The 19,043-nt window shown below is 45.4% G+C and overlaps 1 protein-coding gene across 1 annotated transcript in view; it reads right to left on the minus strand.

Annotated features, from left to right (window-relative positions):
- Positions 1-16,388, minus strand: part of SNX10 (sorting nexin 10) — a 53,675-nt gene extending 37,287 nt beyond the window's left edge. Inside the window, exon 1 of the mRNA XM_040433606.1 lies at positions 16,280-16,388. The gene's annotated coding sequence lies outside the window, so the exon portion shown is untranslated. The remainder of the gene's footprint in view (positions 1-16,279) is intronic.
- Positions 16,389-19,043: the final 2,655 nt, after the last annotated feature.

Below are 19,043 nucleotides of genomic sequence, written 5' to 3' on the forward strand. Positions count from 1 at the left end.
TCTTTGGCGGCAAACCGTACCGATTCAGCTGAGGAGGATTTTAATAAGGGAATGGAATTAATGATATTCTCTCTAGGGGTTTTGCTTTTTAAAATGTTTGTCCAATTCAGACAACCAGAAATACATTGCCCTGGCAACGGATGTGGCAGCAATATTGGTTTTTACACCAAACATGGATGCTTCCCAAGCTTTCCTCAAGAGGGAGTCCGCTATACGCTCCATCGGATCGTATTATTGTGATGAGTCCTCAAATGGTAAGGCAGTTTTTTTTAAAACTAATTTCACCACCTGAATGTCAATCTTGGGGATCTCGTCAAAGATCTTACATTCTGCAAGATCAAATCGTAGCCTATTCCTGAACTCCCTGGATACCCCTAGTCTCTTCTCAGATTCCATCCATTCGTCTAGGATCATGTCCTTAACATTCTTGTTAATGAGAAAAACCTTAGTTCTCTTGGTGCGTAATCTCCCAAACATTTCATCTTGGACTGCACGGGGCTTAGGAACATCTTCGATACCCATGGTAGATCTATTGGCCCTAAGTAGTTCCTCCATCTGATCTGAGGAAACAAAATACGTTTTCTCATCTTCAAACAATCTCTCCCTCTGAGACAAGGTCTTCAAAAATCGGTCTAGAGGCGGAGGCATACTCCTCAAGGTCTTCTGAATCAGAGGAGGATGGAGCGGATAATCTAGGTTTCTTTGGTGGCGGAATAGAGGGACTAGGGGCTCTCAGGGAGGCTAGGGAAGTTTTCATTTCTTCCTGAATTAATGTTTTTATTTTAGAAAAGATAGATGGTTGCTCCTCCTTTAAAACGTCAGATGCAGACTTCGCATAATTTATTTTTGTAGCCATCAGGAAGTCTCTTGGCGCATGTAGCGCACTTTAGACACCTGGTTTTAGATTTGGCTTCCTTTGCACCCTATGGAACAGAGAAAGAGCAACCAAATATCAGCTATTAGATCTAGGTACCACATAGAAAATATACAAGTATAAGATCTATACTCCCCACAGGGGAACTCACAGAAGGTGCCGCCAGAGAAGGGTCAGGGCCCTCCTGACGGGATGCAGGAGCTTCAGTTGCAGACATGGGAGGGGAGACGCGTTTCTGAGCTGCAGGAGTCCGCTGGTGTCGGACATAATCAGAAAGCGCTCTGATGCGCAAAGCTCCGCCCCTCCCCCCGCATGCAGGACGTAAGGGATGTTATAGCGCAGCCGGCAACAGACTGCGAGCGCCTCCCACGTGGTCCCGGCATCGGCGGCCTGCTTCCGACTCAGAGTGTAAGGAAAACCGTAACAGTTGGTGAAAGGAACGCAGGGCTCCAGCAGAGGCCAGAGAGAGCATCCTCGTTGCCCCCGCTGCCTAGCCTTAGCCCCTTCGGCTGGAAGACTGAGGGGGATGAAGGTAAAAAAAAAAAAAAAAAAAAAAAAAAAAAAAAAGATCATTACGTACCGGTAATGTTGTTTTCCGGAGTGCATGACATCACCAGGAGAGAGGGATCCACCTCCCAGGACAGGAAACCCACAGGTATAAATCTTCAGACGCCCCTCCTCCTCAGTGGTTTTTATAGACAAGACAATTGACATCTTCAGTACATCCGGACCAGCTCCATTCTCATGGTTTCGGTCATTATCCGAGTTTAGTATTATATATATTTTTTTTGTTTTTTTTGCACACCCAGTGATGCAGGATCCAACACCAAAAAAGAACAGAATGGAAGAGTAAGGTGGAAAGGAAACAGGGGGGGGAATTAAAGTGGTGCTGTCATGGACTCCGGAAAACAACATTACCGGTACTTAATGATCATTTATCCCTTCGTCCTATGACGGCACCAGGAGATATCCCAGAGAGTGAAAAATTAGGGGGGGCCCACAGCCTGAAGGACTTTGCGTCCAAAGGAAAGATTAGACACTATAGATTAAACCTGTCAGAAGTGTCTATAGAAGGTAGAACCACTGAGGAGGAGGGGCGTCTGTGAAGAAAATAGCGGTGGAGGGGTTAAAAAAAAAATAAAAAAAATGTTTAACTCACCTTAGTCCACTTGATAGCGCAGCCGGCATCTGCTTCTGTATTCTTTCTTTAGGACCTGGGTAAAGGACCTTTGATGACGTCACTCCGGTCATCACGTCATCAAAGGTTCTGTAACTGTATTTAATGCTCACCATAGGTCCTTCAACAAAGGAGACACAAGGAGATGCTGGGCTACGCGAGCAAGTGGATTAAGGTGAGTTAAATTATTTTTTTTATTTTTTTTTTAACCCCTCCAGCGCTATTTTACTTTGCATTCTGTATTCAGAATGCTATTATTTTCCCTTATAACCATGTTATAAGGGAAAATAATAATGATCGGGTCTCCATCACGATCGTCTCCTAGCAACCGTGCGTGAAAATCGCACCGCATCCGCACTTGCTTGCGGATGCTTGCGATTTTCACGCAACCCCATTCTCTTCTATGGGACCTGCGTTGCGTGAAAAACGCAGAATATAGAGCATGCTGCGATTTTCACGCAACGCAGAAGTGATGCGTGAAAATCACCGCTCGTGTGCACAGCCCCATAGAAATTAATGGGTCGGTATTCAGTGCGGGTGCAATGCGTTCACCTCGCGCATCGCATCCGCGCGGAATACTCGCCCGTGTGAAAGGGGCCTTAACCGGGAGGCCTCTTTGTATGCTGATCCCGTAGGGACAGGAAAACACTGAGGGAGGAGGGGCGGTTTTAACTCTCTCTCTGTGTATTCCCGCCCCTACAGAGGTCAAGGGTCATCTCTCACTTGTGGCCGTCATGGTGGATGGAATGGAAAGTTTATTTTATTCCCATTTAGACTTGCACATGATTCTCTGCATTCCCAGGACATGTACATATAGAGCATTTCTAAACTTTTTCCGAGGACAAATTCCCAGATTTTTCAATTAAGTGTAGAACAGAGTTTTTCAGTTATTACATGCATAGTGCATTGCATATTTATTTACTTACAGGAATTTAGAAAATGTCTATATCAATCTGCTCAGTTCCTCCTGCAGCTCAAAACACCATGTTCAACGTGACAGAATTCCTTTAAAGCGCATCTGTCAGCAGATTTGTACCTATGAAACTGGCTGACCTGTTACATGTGCGCCTGGCAGTTGAAGACATCTGTGTTGGTCCCATGTTCATATGTGCCCACATTGCTGAGAAAAATTATGTTTCAATATATGCAAATGAGCCTCTAAGAGCAATGGGGGCGTTGCCGTTACACCTAGAGGCTCAGGTTTCTCTGCAGCTGCCACGCCCTCTGCACTTTGACAGGGCCAGGCAGTGTAAATGTGATCACACATCCCTGGCCACATCCGAGTGCAGAGGGTGCGACAGTTGCAGATAAGAGCCTCTAGGTGTAAAACATAATTTTTCTCAGCAATGCGGGCACGTCAAAGTGCTGAGGGCGTGGCAGCTGCAGAGAAACCTGAGCCTCTAGGTGTAACAGCAACGCCCCCATTGCTCTTAGAGGCTCACATCATTTTTCTCAGCAATGTGGGCACAAATGAACATGGGACCATGACAGATGCCTTCAGCCGCTAAGTGCACATGCAACAGGTCAGCCAGTTTCATAGGTGCAAATCTGCTGACAGATGCCCTTTAAGTTCTAAGTAGCTTGATTACTTACATGATAAGAAATAGCCCAATATTACCCTTTCACTACAGTAAATTACTAAATGATTGGCCATTTATGAGGGAACAGGAGTCAAAGTGTAATAAAATGCAGGAGTTGGCGTCAGAGCTTTGGCTTACCGACTCCACAGCCCTACTTTCTACGGAATCTGTCTCACTTCCTCTCCTGCAGTGTGGAAAGAGAGCGCGAAACGCAAGCGCTACTCTCTCCTCGTTCTAGTGATCGGTGGGGGTTTCTGCACTCGGACCCCCACCAATCAAAATTTTAGACATGTCTCTATGATATATGAAAAGTTTTTTCAACACTCAGTTATTCCATATAGCCCACAATGTGATTTCATACAATATGCTACCTACCATAGTAGTATGTACAAGTAGGTTACTCATGTTGGTGGTACACGATAACGGCCTCAAGCACGTGACTGGATCTGTTTTGCAAGACCCGGCCTTGTGCATGCTGGCATTTTTTATTAGCCCCTATAGAAATGTCCTATCATTTTCCGCAAAATGGACAAGAATAGAACGTGTTCTAACTTTTTTTGCAGGGCCACAGAATGGAGATACAGATGCAGACAGTACAGAGTGTACTGCCCGTATCTATGGTGGCCCCACTGAAATGAATGGGTCCACATCTGATGCACAAAAAAATGGGGATCAGATGTGGACAAAAATACGGTTGTGTGTATGAGGCCTAACACAAAGAAATCTATCACTGCAGAACTTCTTGCAATCACAGAACAGAGAATTTGCATGCAATCTAATCAATAGGCTGGAAACCCACTAATGCCCAGTACCAGCCCTAATGCCAGCAGAGGATTGATGGCACGCACACACAAGACAGAGCCGCTCTAATGTCATGTCATCCAGGACTGGCCTAGAAGAAAACAGCAGGGCTCCATGTAAAGGTATTATGGTACTCTTCAAGAATGGGAAAGTGTGTGTGTGTGTGTGTGTGTGTTACATAGCTCAATTTCTCAAGTGTTGGCGTTTTTTATGGAGTCACTCTTTAACTTCTATAATTTTGCACATGAAACCGACTTTTGTGGTTTTATGTGCATCAGTCATAAAATAGTGGAAAGTTCTGCAATTGTATTCATATGGTGGGAGCCATATAGCAAATACCAGGTGTTCTTATGATTATGTATAGCGCTTACATAACCACCTCTGATAAGATGAAGGGTTAATTAATGAATACTTCTGTTCAGTTTTTACAAAAGAAAGAGGAGAAGGACCTCCACTAGAAAGAATGACTATTAAATCGTTTGATGCATGTATCTTTACAGAGGAAGATGTTCTAAGTTTGCTGTCTAAGGTGAAGACAGATAAGTCACAGGGGCCTGATGAGATACACCCAAAATTATTAAAAGAGCTTAGTGGTGAGCTGGCAAAACCGTTAACAGATTTATTTAACCAATCATTAGTAACAGGAGTCGTCCCGGAAGATTGGAAATTGGCAAATGTCGTGCCCATTCACAAGAAAGGTAGTAGGGAGGAATCGAGCAACTATAGACCAGTGAGTCTGACATCAATAGTAGGCAAATTAATGGAAACCCTATTAAAGGATAGGATTGTGGAACATCTAAAATCCCATGGATTGCAAGATGAAAAACAACATGGGTTTACTTCAGGGAGATCATGTCAAACAAATCTTATAGATTTTTTTGACTGGGTGAATAAAATAATAGACGGTGGAGGTGCAGTAGACATCGCATATCTAGATTTTAGTAAGGCTTTTGACACTGTCCCACATAGAAGACTTATCAATAAACTGCAGTCATTGAGCATGGACTCCCATATTGTTGAGTGGATTAGGCAGTGGCTGAGTGACAGACAACAGAGGGTTGTAGTCAATGGAGAACATTCAAAACAAGGTAATGTTACCAGTGGGGTTCCACAGGGATCTGTACTGGGACCGATTTTGTTTAATATCTTCATAAGTGATATTGCAAAAGGCCTCGCTGGTAAGGTTTGTCTTTTTGCTGATGACACAAAGATATGTAACAGGGTTGATGTTCCTGGAGGGAAACGCCAAATGGAAAAGGATTTAGGAAAACTAGAAGAATGGTCAGAACTCTGGAAACTGAAATTTAATGTGGATAAGTGCAAGATAATGCACCTGGGGCGTAAAAACCCAAGGGCAGAATATAGAATATTTGACACAGTCCTGACCTCAGTATCTGAGGAAAGGGATTTAGGAGTAATTATTTCAGAAGACTTAAAGGTGGGAAGACAATGTAATAGAGCAGCACGAAATGCCAGCAGAATGCTTGGATGTATAGGGAGAGGTATAAGTAGTAGAAAGAGTGAAGTGCTTATGCCGCTGTACAGAACACTGGTGAGACCTCACTTGGAGTATTGTGCGCAGTACTGGAGGCCATATCTCCAGAAGGATATAGATACTCTAGAGAGAGTTCAGAGAAGAGCTACTAAACTAGTACATGGATTGCAGGATAAAACTTACCAGGAAAGGTTAAAGGACCTTAATATGTATAGCTTGGAAGAAAGAAGAGACAGAGGGGATATGATAGAAACTTTTAAATACATAAAGGGAATCAACTCGGTAAAGGAAGAGAGCATATTTAAAAGAAGAAAAACTACCACAAGAGGACACAGTTTTAAATTAGAGGGGCAAAGGTTTAAAAGTAATATAAGGAAGTATTACTTTACTGAGAGAGTAGTGGATGCATGGAATAGCCTTCCTGCAGAAGTGGTAGCTGCAAATACAGTGAAGGAGTTTAAGCATGCATGGGATAGGCATAAGGCCATCCTTCATATAAGATAGGGCCGGGGGCTATCCATAGTATTCAGTATATTGGGCAGACTAGATGGGCCAAATGGTTCTTATCTGCCGACACATTCTATGGTTCTATGTTTCTAAGGGTGTACAGTGAGTGACTCTTAAAGGGGTATTCCGGTTGTGTGAGGTTATTTCCTATGTGCAGAATAGGGGGTAGCTATTACATCAGTAGAATACTATTGCAGGGACCCTCACCTATCACAAGAATGGGACACCCATACTCCTTGGAGCACCCGAAATTAATTGAGTAGCCGGATGGACGTGTGCAGCCGCTCCATTGATTTTTATGGGAGTTCCGGAGATAGTGAAGCTCTGAACTCTGCCATCTCCGGAACTCCCATAGAAATGAATGGATCTCCAATCATTGCAGAGGAGCTGCAGGAGGTATGGGGCCCATGTGCTCGTGATCAGTGGGGGTCCCAGAGGTAGGACCCCCACTGATATGTTATCCCTTAAGCCTGTGATGGCTAACCTCCGGCACTCCAGCTGTGGTAAAACTACGACTTCCAAGATGTACACTTGCCTGGCTGTTCTCAGAACTTTATAGAAATGAATGGAGCATGCTGAGAGTCGTAGTTTCACCACAGCTGGAGTATATACCGCTAAGTAGCATTAAATAACACTAGAGTATCGGTCAGTGGCAGATCCAGAGCCTGGTCTCGGGAGAGGCACTTCCCGGGAAATAGGAGATTATGGGGCCCGTGTCCCTGCCCACCTTCAAGCCCCACAACATATATCGCACCCATACCTCTTACATCCAGTGACGTCTCCTTTGATGTAGATGTTCTCTTTCTTCATCTTCTCCATTCAGACCAGACCACCATGATGATTTCTTTCAGCCATCTCTCATCTCTGCAGAGTTTGACAGACCGACATCTTAGTTTCCTACTTTTCCTCCCACCTTCTCAACATCCCATTATGCACCCCCAATACTGAGACGCTGTGCCCCCCGAAACTATGCTGTAGAAACAGATAAACCCCCTGAAAATACTAGTTACACACAGATAGCACCCCCTTCAAAAATTATTGAAACACAATGCCCTAAAAAATAACTGTAGCCAGCAAATAGTGCCCCGACACTAATAGTGTAAGCATAATGTTCCCCAAAAATAACTGTGCTAAGCTGATACTGTGCCAGGGCGCCCCCACAGTAATAGTGCTCCCCAAAATCCCAACAATAGTAATGATTCTGTGCCAGGGTGCACTTAGTAGTAATAGTGCTCCTACAGTGCCCCCAACAGTAATTGTGTCCCAGAAGTAATAATGCTCCCATAGTCCCCCAGTTGTAATAAAGACCCTAATAATGTGCCCCAGTACAAAAAAAAAAAAAATGCTCCGTTGTGTGGCAGTAAAAAAAATAAATAATAATAACTCCTCTTAGTGCCCCCAGTCAATGTCCCTAGAATGCCCTCATGTGATCCAATGACCCGTACTGTGTGCCACTACAAAAAACACTTAGTGCCCCCAGTTGAGCTAAGGTGCCCATAGTGCCCCTATAATTTGTGCCAGTATAAAATACTCCTATATAGTGCCCCCAGAAGATGCCCCCATAGTGCTCCTCCCCCGTCCCCTTCCTTATGTGGCAGTATAAAATGCCCCTATAGACTGCCCCACATAGATGCCCCCATAATGCTTCTCTCCCCCCTTCCCCATAGTGGCACCAAAATGGGTGCCAGTATTAAATGCCCCCATAGTTCTCCCCCCCCCTTCTCCATAGTGCCCCCCATAATGTGCCAGTATATAGGGTCCCCAATTAGATGTCCCCATAGTGCTTCCCCCCCCTCCATAGTGCCAGTATATAGGGCCCCACCCCCCTTCTTGCCATACTGTACTAAAAATAATTAAAACAATAAACACTTATACATGCCTCCATGACACTGCGATGCAGGCCTCTTCCGGCCTGTGTCCTGCCCTGTACGGCTCAGGCGGCGGGATGACGTCATCGCGCCGCCTGCAACGGCCTCTGATAGGATGCATGCCTAGTGCCTATAGCCTATCAGAGGAACGGGCAAGGGAGACGCCTCTCCCCTGCTCCTCCGGACCATTCATCTCTATCGCTGTCCTGAGGACGGAGATACAGATGAATATGGAGATTTTTCAGAATTTTCAGACCATCTCCTACCAATGGTCTGTGAAACACAGACCCGTTGACTTCAATGGGCGTGCTGCGTCCACAACACGGACCAAAATGGGCGCACGCCCACTTGGTTTTCATACAGAAAAATTACGGATGTGTGACTACACCCATTAAAAACGTAAAATAAAATGAGCATGTGTGCTGTCCGTAGAGAACATGTTGCGGCAAATTTTGCCAGTTCAGGGCCAAAATGGGCAGGGCTTGCAATAACGTTTCTGGCAGATCTGGGGCGTTCCCCGGGGCAGGGTTTGGGATACCCCGATTTTACCAACCTAAACATTGGTAAGTATGGAATCACTGACGTCTGAATAGGGCCTAACAGGGCAGGAGATTAGTTCACACCCACTGCCACCACCTGAAGGTACGCATGCAAATAGAGAGTTTTATCGGGTTATGCAAATAATTTATATTATGGCACAAAACCCCGTGCCCGTCAGTGACAGCCTGGTCCAACATACGGAAGCCTACGTTCTCCTGACGTGTAGGGCAACAGTGAGAAAATTGTATTCCCTGCAAGGTTTATGACCAGGGGAGTGACACTGATAATATTTTCTGGGATTGGCATTCTTAAAATATCCTGATAATTCGGAAAAAACAGAGGCACAGGACAGCATTATGAGAAGAAGCAGAAGTGCAGCGCTCCGCACATTTTCTCATGTCAACATCCATTAAGCTGGGATCCTCCTGGCCTCCTCGCCTTATGTTTGCTCGTCATGGCTTTTGGTCTCTAGATAATAGACTAATAGGCTGAACGAATGAATGAAGCAACATGGCTTTTTTAAGGCCTCATGCACACGGCCGTTGTTTTGGTCCGCATCCGAGCCGCTGTTTTGGCGGCTCAGATGCGGACCCATTCACTTCAATGGGGCTGCAAAAGATGCTGACTTACTACTGAGCAGGTGCAGCACAGTTTCAGGCATTGTAACTAAAAGCCTTGGAGCAGCATGAAAATGCCTATTACAGGGGACAGGAGAGGTGAGAACTGATGATTTATCACCCATTGTACCCCATGCTTATCACTGTTTTATAGTACAAGGCCTCATGCACACGACCGTTTTTCGGGTCAGCATCCGAGCCGCAGTTTATGCCGTTCGGGTGCGGACCCATTCAAATCAATGGGCCCGCAAAAGATCTGCGTGCTTTCCGCATCCTTTGCCCCACTAAAAAAATATAACATGTCCTATTCTTGTCCGCGCTTTGCGGACAAAAATAGGCATTTATATTAAAGGCTGGCCGTGCTGTTCCGCAAATTGCGGAACGCGCATGGACGCCATCCGTGTTTTGCGGATACGCAATTTGCGGACCGCAAAACACACCACGGTCGTGTGCATGAGGCCTAAAGGGGATGTCCCACAAAAAAAAAAAAAATCTACAGTTTTTAAAAAGGGAGTCTTTCACCTAAAATCACCATTATAGAACACTAACATCAGGATCTCCATTACATTCCCCATATTAGAATGCTACCTTCCATATTGCTGTCCATCGCCGATTTTCTAAGAAAAACGCTTTTATTTAATATAATAATTAGCTTCTATAGGTGTCCAGGGGCAGGGTTCATGTGGCCAGCGACCATGCCCCTCGGCGCTTTTAATACCAAACCTCCTCCCTTTCACCCCTCTGTCCCGCCCTAGGTTCTTCTAATTACCTCCTCCCTTCAGTGAGAAATCCTGCGCCTGCGCTATTCAACAGAATCTCCGCACCTGCGCACAGCATTACCCATTATTGGCAGAGGCACCAGAGCATTTAATGCGCATGCGCCGGCCCGTACATCCCGATCTAGCCGGCGTAAACATCAGAGGGCTGTACTGAAGCCAGAGAAGGACGGGTTGGCGCAGGATTATCTCTCCCCCTTTGCCATTCCTTCGTCCTGACGCTGCTAAGTAGGTGTCCGCTCATTTTTTGTCAAACACATCCCCACTCTTAGTAATCATACTCACATATACACAATGTGATTTGAGCCCCCTGCCAAAATAAATAAGCAGTGAAAGGGTTAATATAGTACACTGCCTGTGCAGGGCGGGATTTCTCACTGAAGGGTGGAGGCAATCAGAAGAACCTAGGGCGGGCCAGAGGGGTTTGGCGTGAAGAGAGCCGAGGGGCATGGGCACCGGCCGCATGAACACTGCCCCTGGGCACCTATAGAAGCTAATTATCATATTGAATAAAAGCGTTTTTTCTGAGAAAAATCGGCGATGGACAGCAATATGGAAGGTAGCATTCTAATATGGGGAATGTAATGGAGATCCTGATGTTAGTGTTCTATAATGGTGATTTTAGGTGAAAGACTCCCTTTAAAGAGGACCTTTCACCGATTCTTACCCTATGAACTAACTATACAGATATGTAGAGCGGCGCCCGGGGATCTCACTGCACTTACTATTATCCCTGGGCACCGCTCCGTTCTCCCGCTATGCCCTCCAGTATCTCCGCTCACTAAGTTATAGTAGGCGGAGATACCAGTCCCTAAGTTATGGTAGGCGGAGTCTGCCCTAGCGCTGGCCAATCGCAGCGCAGAGCTCACAGCCTGGGAGGTTATTTTCTCCCAGGCTGTGAGCTCTGCAATGCGATTGGCCAGCGCTACAGAAGAACAAGGGCAGACTCCGCCTACCATAACTTAGGGAACGGAGATACCGGAGGGCATAGCAGGAGAACGGAGCGGCCCCCAGGGATAATAGTAAGTGCAGTGAGATCCCCGGGCGCCGGTCCACATGTCTCTGAGATGGCCGCACATGCTCCGTTTCATCCTTCAACCGCCCCCTGAGCTGTGATAGGGAGTGCTGAGACACGCCCCCTGAGCTGTGATAGGGAGTGCTGAGACACGCCCCCTGAGCTGTGATAGGGAGTGCTGAGACACGCCCCCTGAGCTGTGATAGGGAGTGCTGAGACACGCCCCCTGAGCTGTGATAGCTGGTTCTAGCTTTGATAGAAAGAGATTGTCATGTACTATATGATGTCTGATTTTCATTTTTTAGAGTAATTATAAGATAACCCATTTAAAGGGGTTGCCAGGTTATAAATATTGATAACCTATTCTAAGGATAGGTAATTAATATCAGATCTGCGGTGTAATGACCGTGCCGGGTTACTGCAGCTCAGCTGCCAAAAATAAATAAATAATAATAATAATAATAATAATAATAATAATAAATTAAAACTGCAGTGTGTGAACCAGAACTTCATTCACACTTTAAATCCAAATTTACTAAAGTGTCTGCATCTAGAACCTATCTAAATGTGACACAAAATGGTGCAGCCGGGGTTTCGGCACTTTTTATTTGCTCACAAGGGGGAGACGGCCATCGATGTGCCGTTCTGCACCACAACTGTAGTGTAAACATCTGTCTCAAAGTGAGCCAACCGTAAGGCTGAGTTCACACGGGCGAGATTTCCGCGCGGGTGCAATGCGGGAGGTGAACGCATTGCACCCGCACTGAATCTGGACCCATTCATTTCTATGGAGCTGTGCACATGAGCTGTGATTTTCACGCATCACTTATGCGTTGCGTGAAAATCGCAGCATGCTCTATATAGTGCGTTTATCACGCAACGCAGGCCCCATAGAAGTGAATGGCGCTGAGTAAAAATCGCAAGCATCCGCAATCAAGTGCGGATGCGGTGCGATTTTCACGCATGGTTGCCAAGATGACAGTCTATTCACCGTATTATTTTCCCTTATAACATGGTTATAAGGGAAAATAATAGCATTCTTTAATACAGAATGCTTAGTAGGTGGTCAATTGAGGGTTAAAAAATAATTAACTCACCGTCTCCTCTTGATCGCGTAGCTGCCGGTCTCTTCTTACTTCTTTAATCATGAGCTGCCGGCTAAAGGACCTGTGGTGACGTCAGATCACATGGTCCAATCACATGGTCCATCACCACGGTGATGGACCATGTGATCTGACGTCCCCACAGGTCCTTTAGTCGGCAGCTCATGATTAAAGAAGTAAGAAGAGACCGGCAGCTACGCGATCAAGAGGAGACGGTGAGTTAATTATTTTTTAACCCTCAATTGACCACCTACTAAGCATTCTGTATTAAAGAAAGCTATTATTTTCCCTTATAACCATGTTATAAGGGAAAATAATAACATCTACACCGAACCCAAACCTGATCTTCAGTGAAGAAGTTCGGGTCTGGGTACCACAGTCAGTTTTTTATCACGCGCGTGCAAAACGCATTGCACCCGCGCGATAAGAACTGAACGGAACGCAATCGCAGTCAAAACTGACTGCAATTGGGTACCTACTCGCGCGGGTTTTCCGCAACGCATCCGGACACGCTCGTGTGAACTCAGCCTAAGTAGAGTCAGGGAAAGTGTCTGTTGCTGGCACAGAAATGTACTCTGCCATGTTGGAAATTTATGGCCGTTAACGACCAAAACTGCAAGTTTATGAAATGATCGGTCAAGTTTGGCCGATTATTCGCCACTGAGCTCAAGGACCATGGAATAAGTTTTTAACCCCTGACTGGCCACATTAGTCTGGCATCTTGCTGGTGGGATCACTGGTACAAACAATCAAATAGAAAAAGAATTGGCCACAATGCGGCCGACCGTTGTCTCAGCCGCACCTGAGGGGTTAATTGCCTCTAAACGCAGCTCCCGGTCATATAGGCCGGGTGTTGGCTATGTGATTCTGCCGCCGGCACCCACCTCCTGTATTTGTATTAATGGTTTAGTTATCTTCATTGGTGGCGCAGTGGCCACAGCCCCCCCCCCCCTCCTCCAACCCTAGGACGTACCACATGGATGACACATGCTGTGGCCAGTGAATGGCTGCAGTGGTCACGTGCCCCCCCTCCCCCAACAGGATGTTCATTCCCAAAGACTGGGACCTGCGGCAGGGACCAGGGAAGTATGAACCCCACCACGGGTCCGCCACTTTGATGGGGTCTGTTAAAAGTAGTTTCAATTTGGATAACCCCTTTAATATGGTTGTTTCGGGTATCGAATTTTCGATACTTTTGTCCGGTGTCGACCTCGATTTCACTTTTTTCCGATACTGGGATGCGCTACTGCCCAGTCTAGTATCACAGAGCATGGAACACAGGGGACGGAGTCAGCACAGGGGAGAAGGAGTCACTCTCTCCCTCCCCCTGTGCCGCTGCTGCCACCAATGAGGAGAGAAAGGGACGGAGGAGGGGCGGGTGCACTGCGCCACCAATGAGGAGAGAAAGGGGCGGGTGCACTGCGCCAGCAATGAACGTTTATTACAAATACAGGAGGCTGGGTGCAGAATCACATAGCCTTCGCCCAGCCTCTATGAAAGGAAGCTGCGATCAGCGGCAGTTAACCCCGGGGGTTAACTGCCCCTGATTGCAGTTTCCTGTCTTAGACGCTGGGTGACGGCTATGTGATTCTGCTGCCCGCACCCGCCTCCTGTATTAAACGCTAATCATCATTGGTGGCGCAGTGTGCCCCCCCGTATTAAAATCACTGGTGGCGCAGTGCGCCAGCCCTTCTCCTCAACCCCCCAGTATTAAAATCTCTGGTGGCAATCGCCACAGGGTCCCCTCTCCCCCCTACTCATTGGTGGCAGTGGCAGCGTCTGATCAGAGCCCCAGCAGTGTAATCCTGGGGCAACGATCGGTTACCATGGCAGCCAGGACGCTACTGAAGCCCTGGCTGCCATTGTAATCTCCCTGCTGCTGTGTGTACTATGCACAGGGCAGCAGGGACAGTGTGAAGTCCTCTTCACCCTGATAGAGCTCTATTAGGCTCAATTCACACCTGAGCGTTCTGAAAGGAGCGCTCTGTATGCGCGATTGTACGGACGTTTACAAGCGCGCATACAGAGACAAGTGTGCACACAGTGTCGCGCGTTCCCGAAAGTCTATGTACGGGAACGCGCGACAAGCGCCCAAAAAAACGCTCCTGTACTTGTGTGAGCGTCGGGCGTTTTACAGCGCGATCGTACGCGCTGTAAAACGCCCAGGTGAGAACCATTCCCATAGGGAAGCATTGGTTTCTCCTTGTTGAGCGTTTTACAGCGCGTAGGAACGCGCTGTAAAACGCTCAGGTGTGAATTGAGCCTTAGGGTGAATAGGACAAGGGATTAAAAGATCCCAGGTTCTAGACCCTAAGGGGGGAAATGGTTATTAAATAAACAGTAAAACTTAAAAAAACTAAATATTAAGTATAAATCACCCCCTTTCCCAATTTTACATATGAAATATATAAATAAACATATTACATATAGCCACGTCCGAAAAGTCCAAATTATTAAAATGTTTAAAAAAAAAAAAATCACCTATGCGGTGAACGCTGTAACAGAAAAAAAAAAAAAAAGAAAAAAAAAAAAAAGAAAAAAAAACTGCATGATTTGCCTTTTTTTTTTTTTTGTCGCCTTGTCCCCCCCCAAAAAAATAAGATAGGACTGTTGGATTATGGGCCGGACGTTCCATAAAATGCAGAACGCACTCTGCTTTTTTTGGGCGTTTTTATTTTTTTCGCGTGGTATCGAGTATCGCAATACTTTTTTATGGTATCGAAACCGAATTAAAATTTTGGTATCGAAACAACCACACCCTTTAATGCGTGTGGGGTATGTCCCAACTCTTCCCAGATGGCGATTGGGGGGGGGGGGGGGGTTCAGGCATGCTGGATAGCCGTGTCAGCCGACAAGCGTTCACAATGGCCGACAGCAGACTTCTCTTTGCCAAAAACCATTCAACCAGGTTAAAAATGTGGTCAAAATGCCATGTGTACGGTATGATCGGCTGAGTTTGGCAAATCATTGTTCTGATGGACCAGGGAGTCAGTTTAAAGGGTTTGTCCAAGAAACATGGCTGCATTCTTCCAAAAACAGCGCCAGCCCTGTCTGTGGGCTGTGCCTTAGGGCTCGTGTACACAAACAGATTTTTTTATCCGTGTCCACTCAGTTTTTTTGCGGCCCATTTGCAGAACCATTCATTTCAACGGGGCTGCAAATAAACAAACAGAAATGAGTCCATGTGCATTCCGTATGTCCACAAGTCCGTTCCGCAAAAATAAAAATAGAACATGTGCTATTGTTGTCCATTTTGCGTACAAGGTCAGGAATTATCACAATGGATCTGCAAAAAACGGAAGTAACACAGACGTGTTTGTTTTTTTGTGGATCCATGTTTTGTAGACCGCAAAATACATACAATTGTGTGCATGAGCCCTTAGATTGCAGTTCAGCTCCATTGGAGTCAATGGGATAGAGCTGCAATACTGCTCACAACCTGTGGACAGGGGTGGTGCTGTTTGTTAAAGAAAGCAGACGCATTTTTCTAAAAGCTGGATAACCCTGACCCCCTGGTTGGCCAGTTTAGTGGCACATTTCTAGTGGGATCGTTCCCACTGATGAGATCATTCTCTCCCTAGGGGCTGCTTTCACATACAGCAGGTCAATCAGTGCTGTCAGGGAATGTGAACAGAGCTTTATCTGAACCTATACCAGGCAGCAAACTATCAGGAGAGGGGAGAGCTTCCAGCTGCTGACAGTCTCACACAGAACTGGCTACAACTGTAGCAAACACTCAGCTGTGAGAAAGCATCTACATGAACTAAGGGAAGACTACAAACAGCCGTACAGTGTGCGGTTTACCATGTGCACACAGAAATAACTCACAGGTCTCACCACTGAGCACAAGAAATGGGGAAGTGCCCTCCTAGCCATTGCCCGCCACACACAGCACACCCTGCCCCGTATCCGCAACATGTACTCACAGCGAAGAGCGGCTCCCCCTGCTCCCCTACAGCTGGAGCGGCCACTGACACTGTCACGTGACGACACAGGGGGCTCAGTGCAGCCTTACGAGAACACGCCCACTCATCAGCGGCCACACCCTCCCGGAAGGAATTTGCAGGTCGTCGGGTTAAACCACAGACAAGAGATTGAGGGGGTGGACGAGATGCGGGAAGGGCCTGTCAAATGATTCGCGATGACTCATAGATGGCTTTAAGCAGCACTTGGGTTACTTTTTTGTTTCCCTTTTTTGGGGGTGATCTTAGGATGCAGCTTTTTTGTGCGTTTTGAGACTCATGTATTAAAACCTTGAAAATTAAGCTTATTTGGCCATAGCAACCAATCACAGCTTCCCAAAAAAAAAAATGTAGATAATAAAAGCTGAGCAACATGATTTTTTTTTTTTTTGCTTTTTTTTTTTAATTAGGCAGTTTTGAAAAATGGGCCCTTTTAGGTTGTGCTTTGTTCCCCTTAACCACCTCAGCCCCCAGTGCTTAAACACCCTTAATGACCAGACCACTTTTTACACTTCTGACCTACACTACTTTCACCGTTTATTGCTCGGTCATGCAACTTACCACCCAAATGAATTTTACCTCCTTTTCTTCTCACTAATAGAGCTTTCATTTGGTGGTATTTCATTGCTGCTGACATTTTTACTTTTTTTGTTATTAATCGAAATTTAACGATTTTTTTGCAAAAAAATTACATTTTTCACTTTCAGTTGTAAAATTTTGCAAAAAAAAACGACATCCATATAGAAATTTTTCTCTAAATTTATTGTTCTACATGTCTTTGATAAAAAAAAAATGGGTAAAAAAAAAATGGTTTGGGTAAAAGTTATAGCGTTTACAAACTATGGTACAAAAATGTGAATTTCCGCTTTTTGAAGCAGCTCTGACATGTTTCCTGAGGTTCTACAATGGCCAGACAGTAGAAAAAACCCACAATTGACCCCATTTCGGAAAGTAGACACCCCAAGGTATTCCGTGAGGGGCATAGTGAGTTCATAGAACTTTTTATTTTTTGTCACAAGTTAGTGGAAAATGATGATTTTTATTTTTTCTTACAAAGTCTCATATTCCACTAACTTGTGACAAAAAATTAAAACGTCTATGAACTCACTATGCCCATCAGTGAATACCTTGGGGTGTCTTCTTTCCAAAATGGGGTCACTTATGGGGTAGTTATACTGCCCTGGCATTCTAGGGGCCCAAATGTGTGGTAAGTAGTTTGAAATCAAAATGTGTAAAAAATGGCCGGTGAAATCCGAAAGGTGCTCTTTGGAATGTGGCCCCTTTGCCCACCTTGGCTGCAAAAAAGTGTCACACATCTAGTATCTCCGTACTCAGGAGAAGTTGGGCAATGTGTTTTGGGGTGTCATTTTACATATACCCATGCTGGGTGAGATAAATATCTTGGTCAAATGCCAACTTTGTATAAAAAAATGGGAAAAGTTGTCTTTTGCCAAGATATTTCTCTCACCCAGCATGGGTATATGTAAAATGACACGCCAAAACACATTGCCCAACTTCTCCTGAGTACGGAGATACCAGATGTGTGACACTTTTTTGCAGCCTAGGTGGGCAAAGGGGCCCACATTCCAAAGAGCACCTTTCGGATTTCACCGGTCATTTTTTACACATTTTGATTTCAAACTTCTTACCACACATTTGGGCCCCTAGAATGCCAGGGCAGTATAACTACCCCACAAGTGACCCCATTTTGGAAAGAAGACACCCCAAGGTATTCGCTGATGGGCATAGTGAGTTCATAGAAGTTTTTATTTTTTGTCACAAGTTAGTGGAATATGAGACTTTGTAAGAAAAAATAAAAAATCATCATTTTCCACTAACTTGTGACAAAAAATAAAAAATTCTAGGAACTCGCCATGCCCCTCACAGAATACCTTGGGGTGTCTTCTTTCCAAAATGGGGTCACTTGTGGGGTAGTTATATTGCCCTGGCATTCTAGGGGCCCAAATGTGTGGTAAGTAGTTTGAAATCAAAATCTGTAAAAAATGGCCGGTGAAATCCGAAAGGTGCTCTTTGGAATGTGGCCCCCTTTGCCCACCTAGGCTGCAAAAAAGTGTCACACATGTGGTATCTCCGTACTCAGGAGAAGTTGGGCAATGTGTTTTGGGGTGTCATTTTACATATTGAGAAAAGGTGGTTGAGCGGCACTCCTGTAGCTAGTTGGCGGTGCTCAGTGGTAAAGGTGCATATAATTTATATAAAAAAAACACGGCACTTTATAGCTGCTTTTAAGTTGCTTGTTTTTTTTCATTTTTTCATTATATATCTTTTTTCATTTTTGTATCCATCCAAAAATAAGCCACTGGCCAACGTTTCGGTCTAGTCTTAGACCTTGTTCACGGCCTTAGTCTGCATAGTAGGGAAGTCTCTGGGAAATATCTCGGCAAAAGACAACTTTTCCCATTTTTTTATACAAAGTTGGCATTTGACCAAGATATTTCTCTCACCCAGCATGGGTATATGTAAAATGACACCCCAAAACACATTCCCCAACTTCTCCTGAGTACGGCGATACCACATGTGTGACACTTTTTTGCAGCCTAGATGCGCAAAGGTGCCCAAATTCCTTTTAGGAGGGCATTTTTAGACATTTGGATCCCAGACTTCTTCTCATGCTTTAGGGTCCCTAAAAAGCCAGGGCAGTATAAATACCCCACATGTGACCCCATTTTGGAAAGAAGACACCCCAAGGTATTTAATGAGGGGCATG

Source organism: Bufo bufo, chromosome 5, assembly GCF_905171765.1.
Source record: "Bufo bufo chromosome 5, aBufBuf1.1, whole genome shotgun sequence".
Lineage (NCBI taxonomy): Eukaryota > Metazoa > Chordata > Amphibia > Anura > Bufonidae > Bufo > Bufo bufo.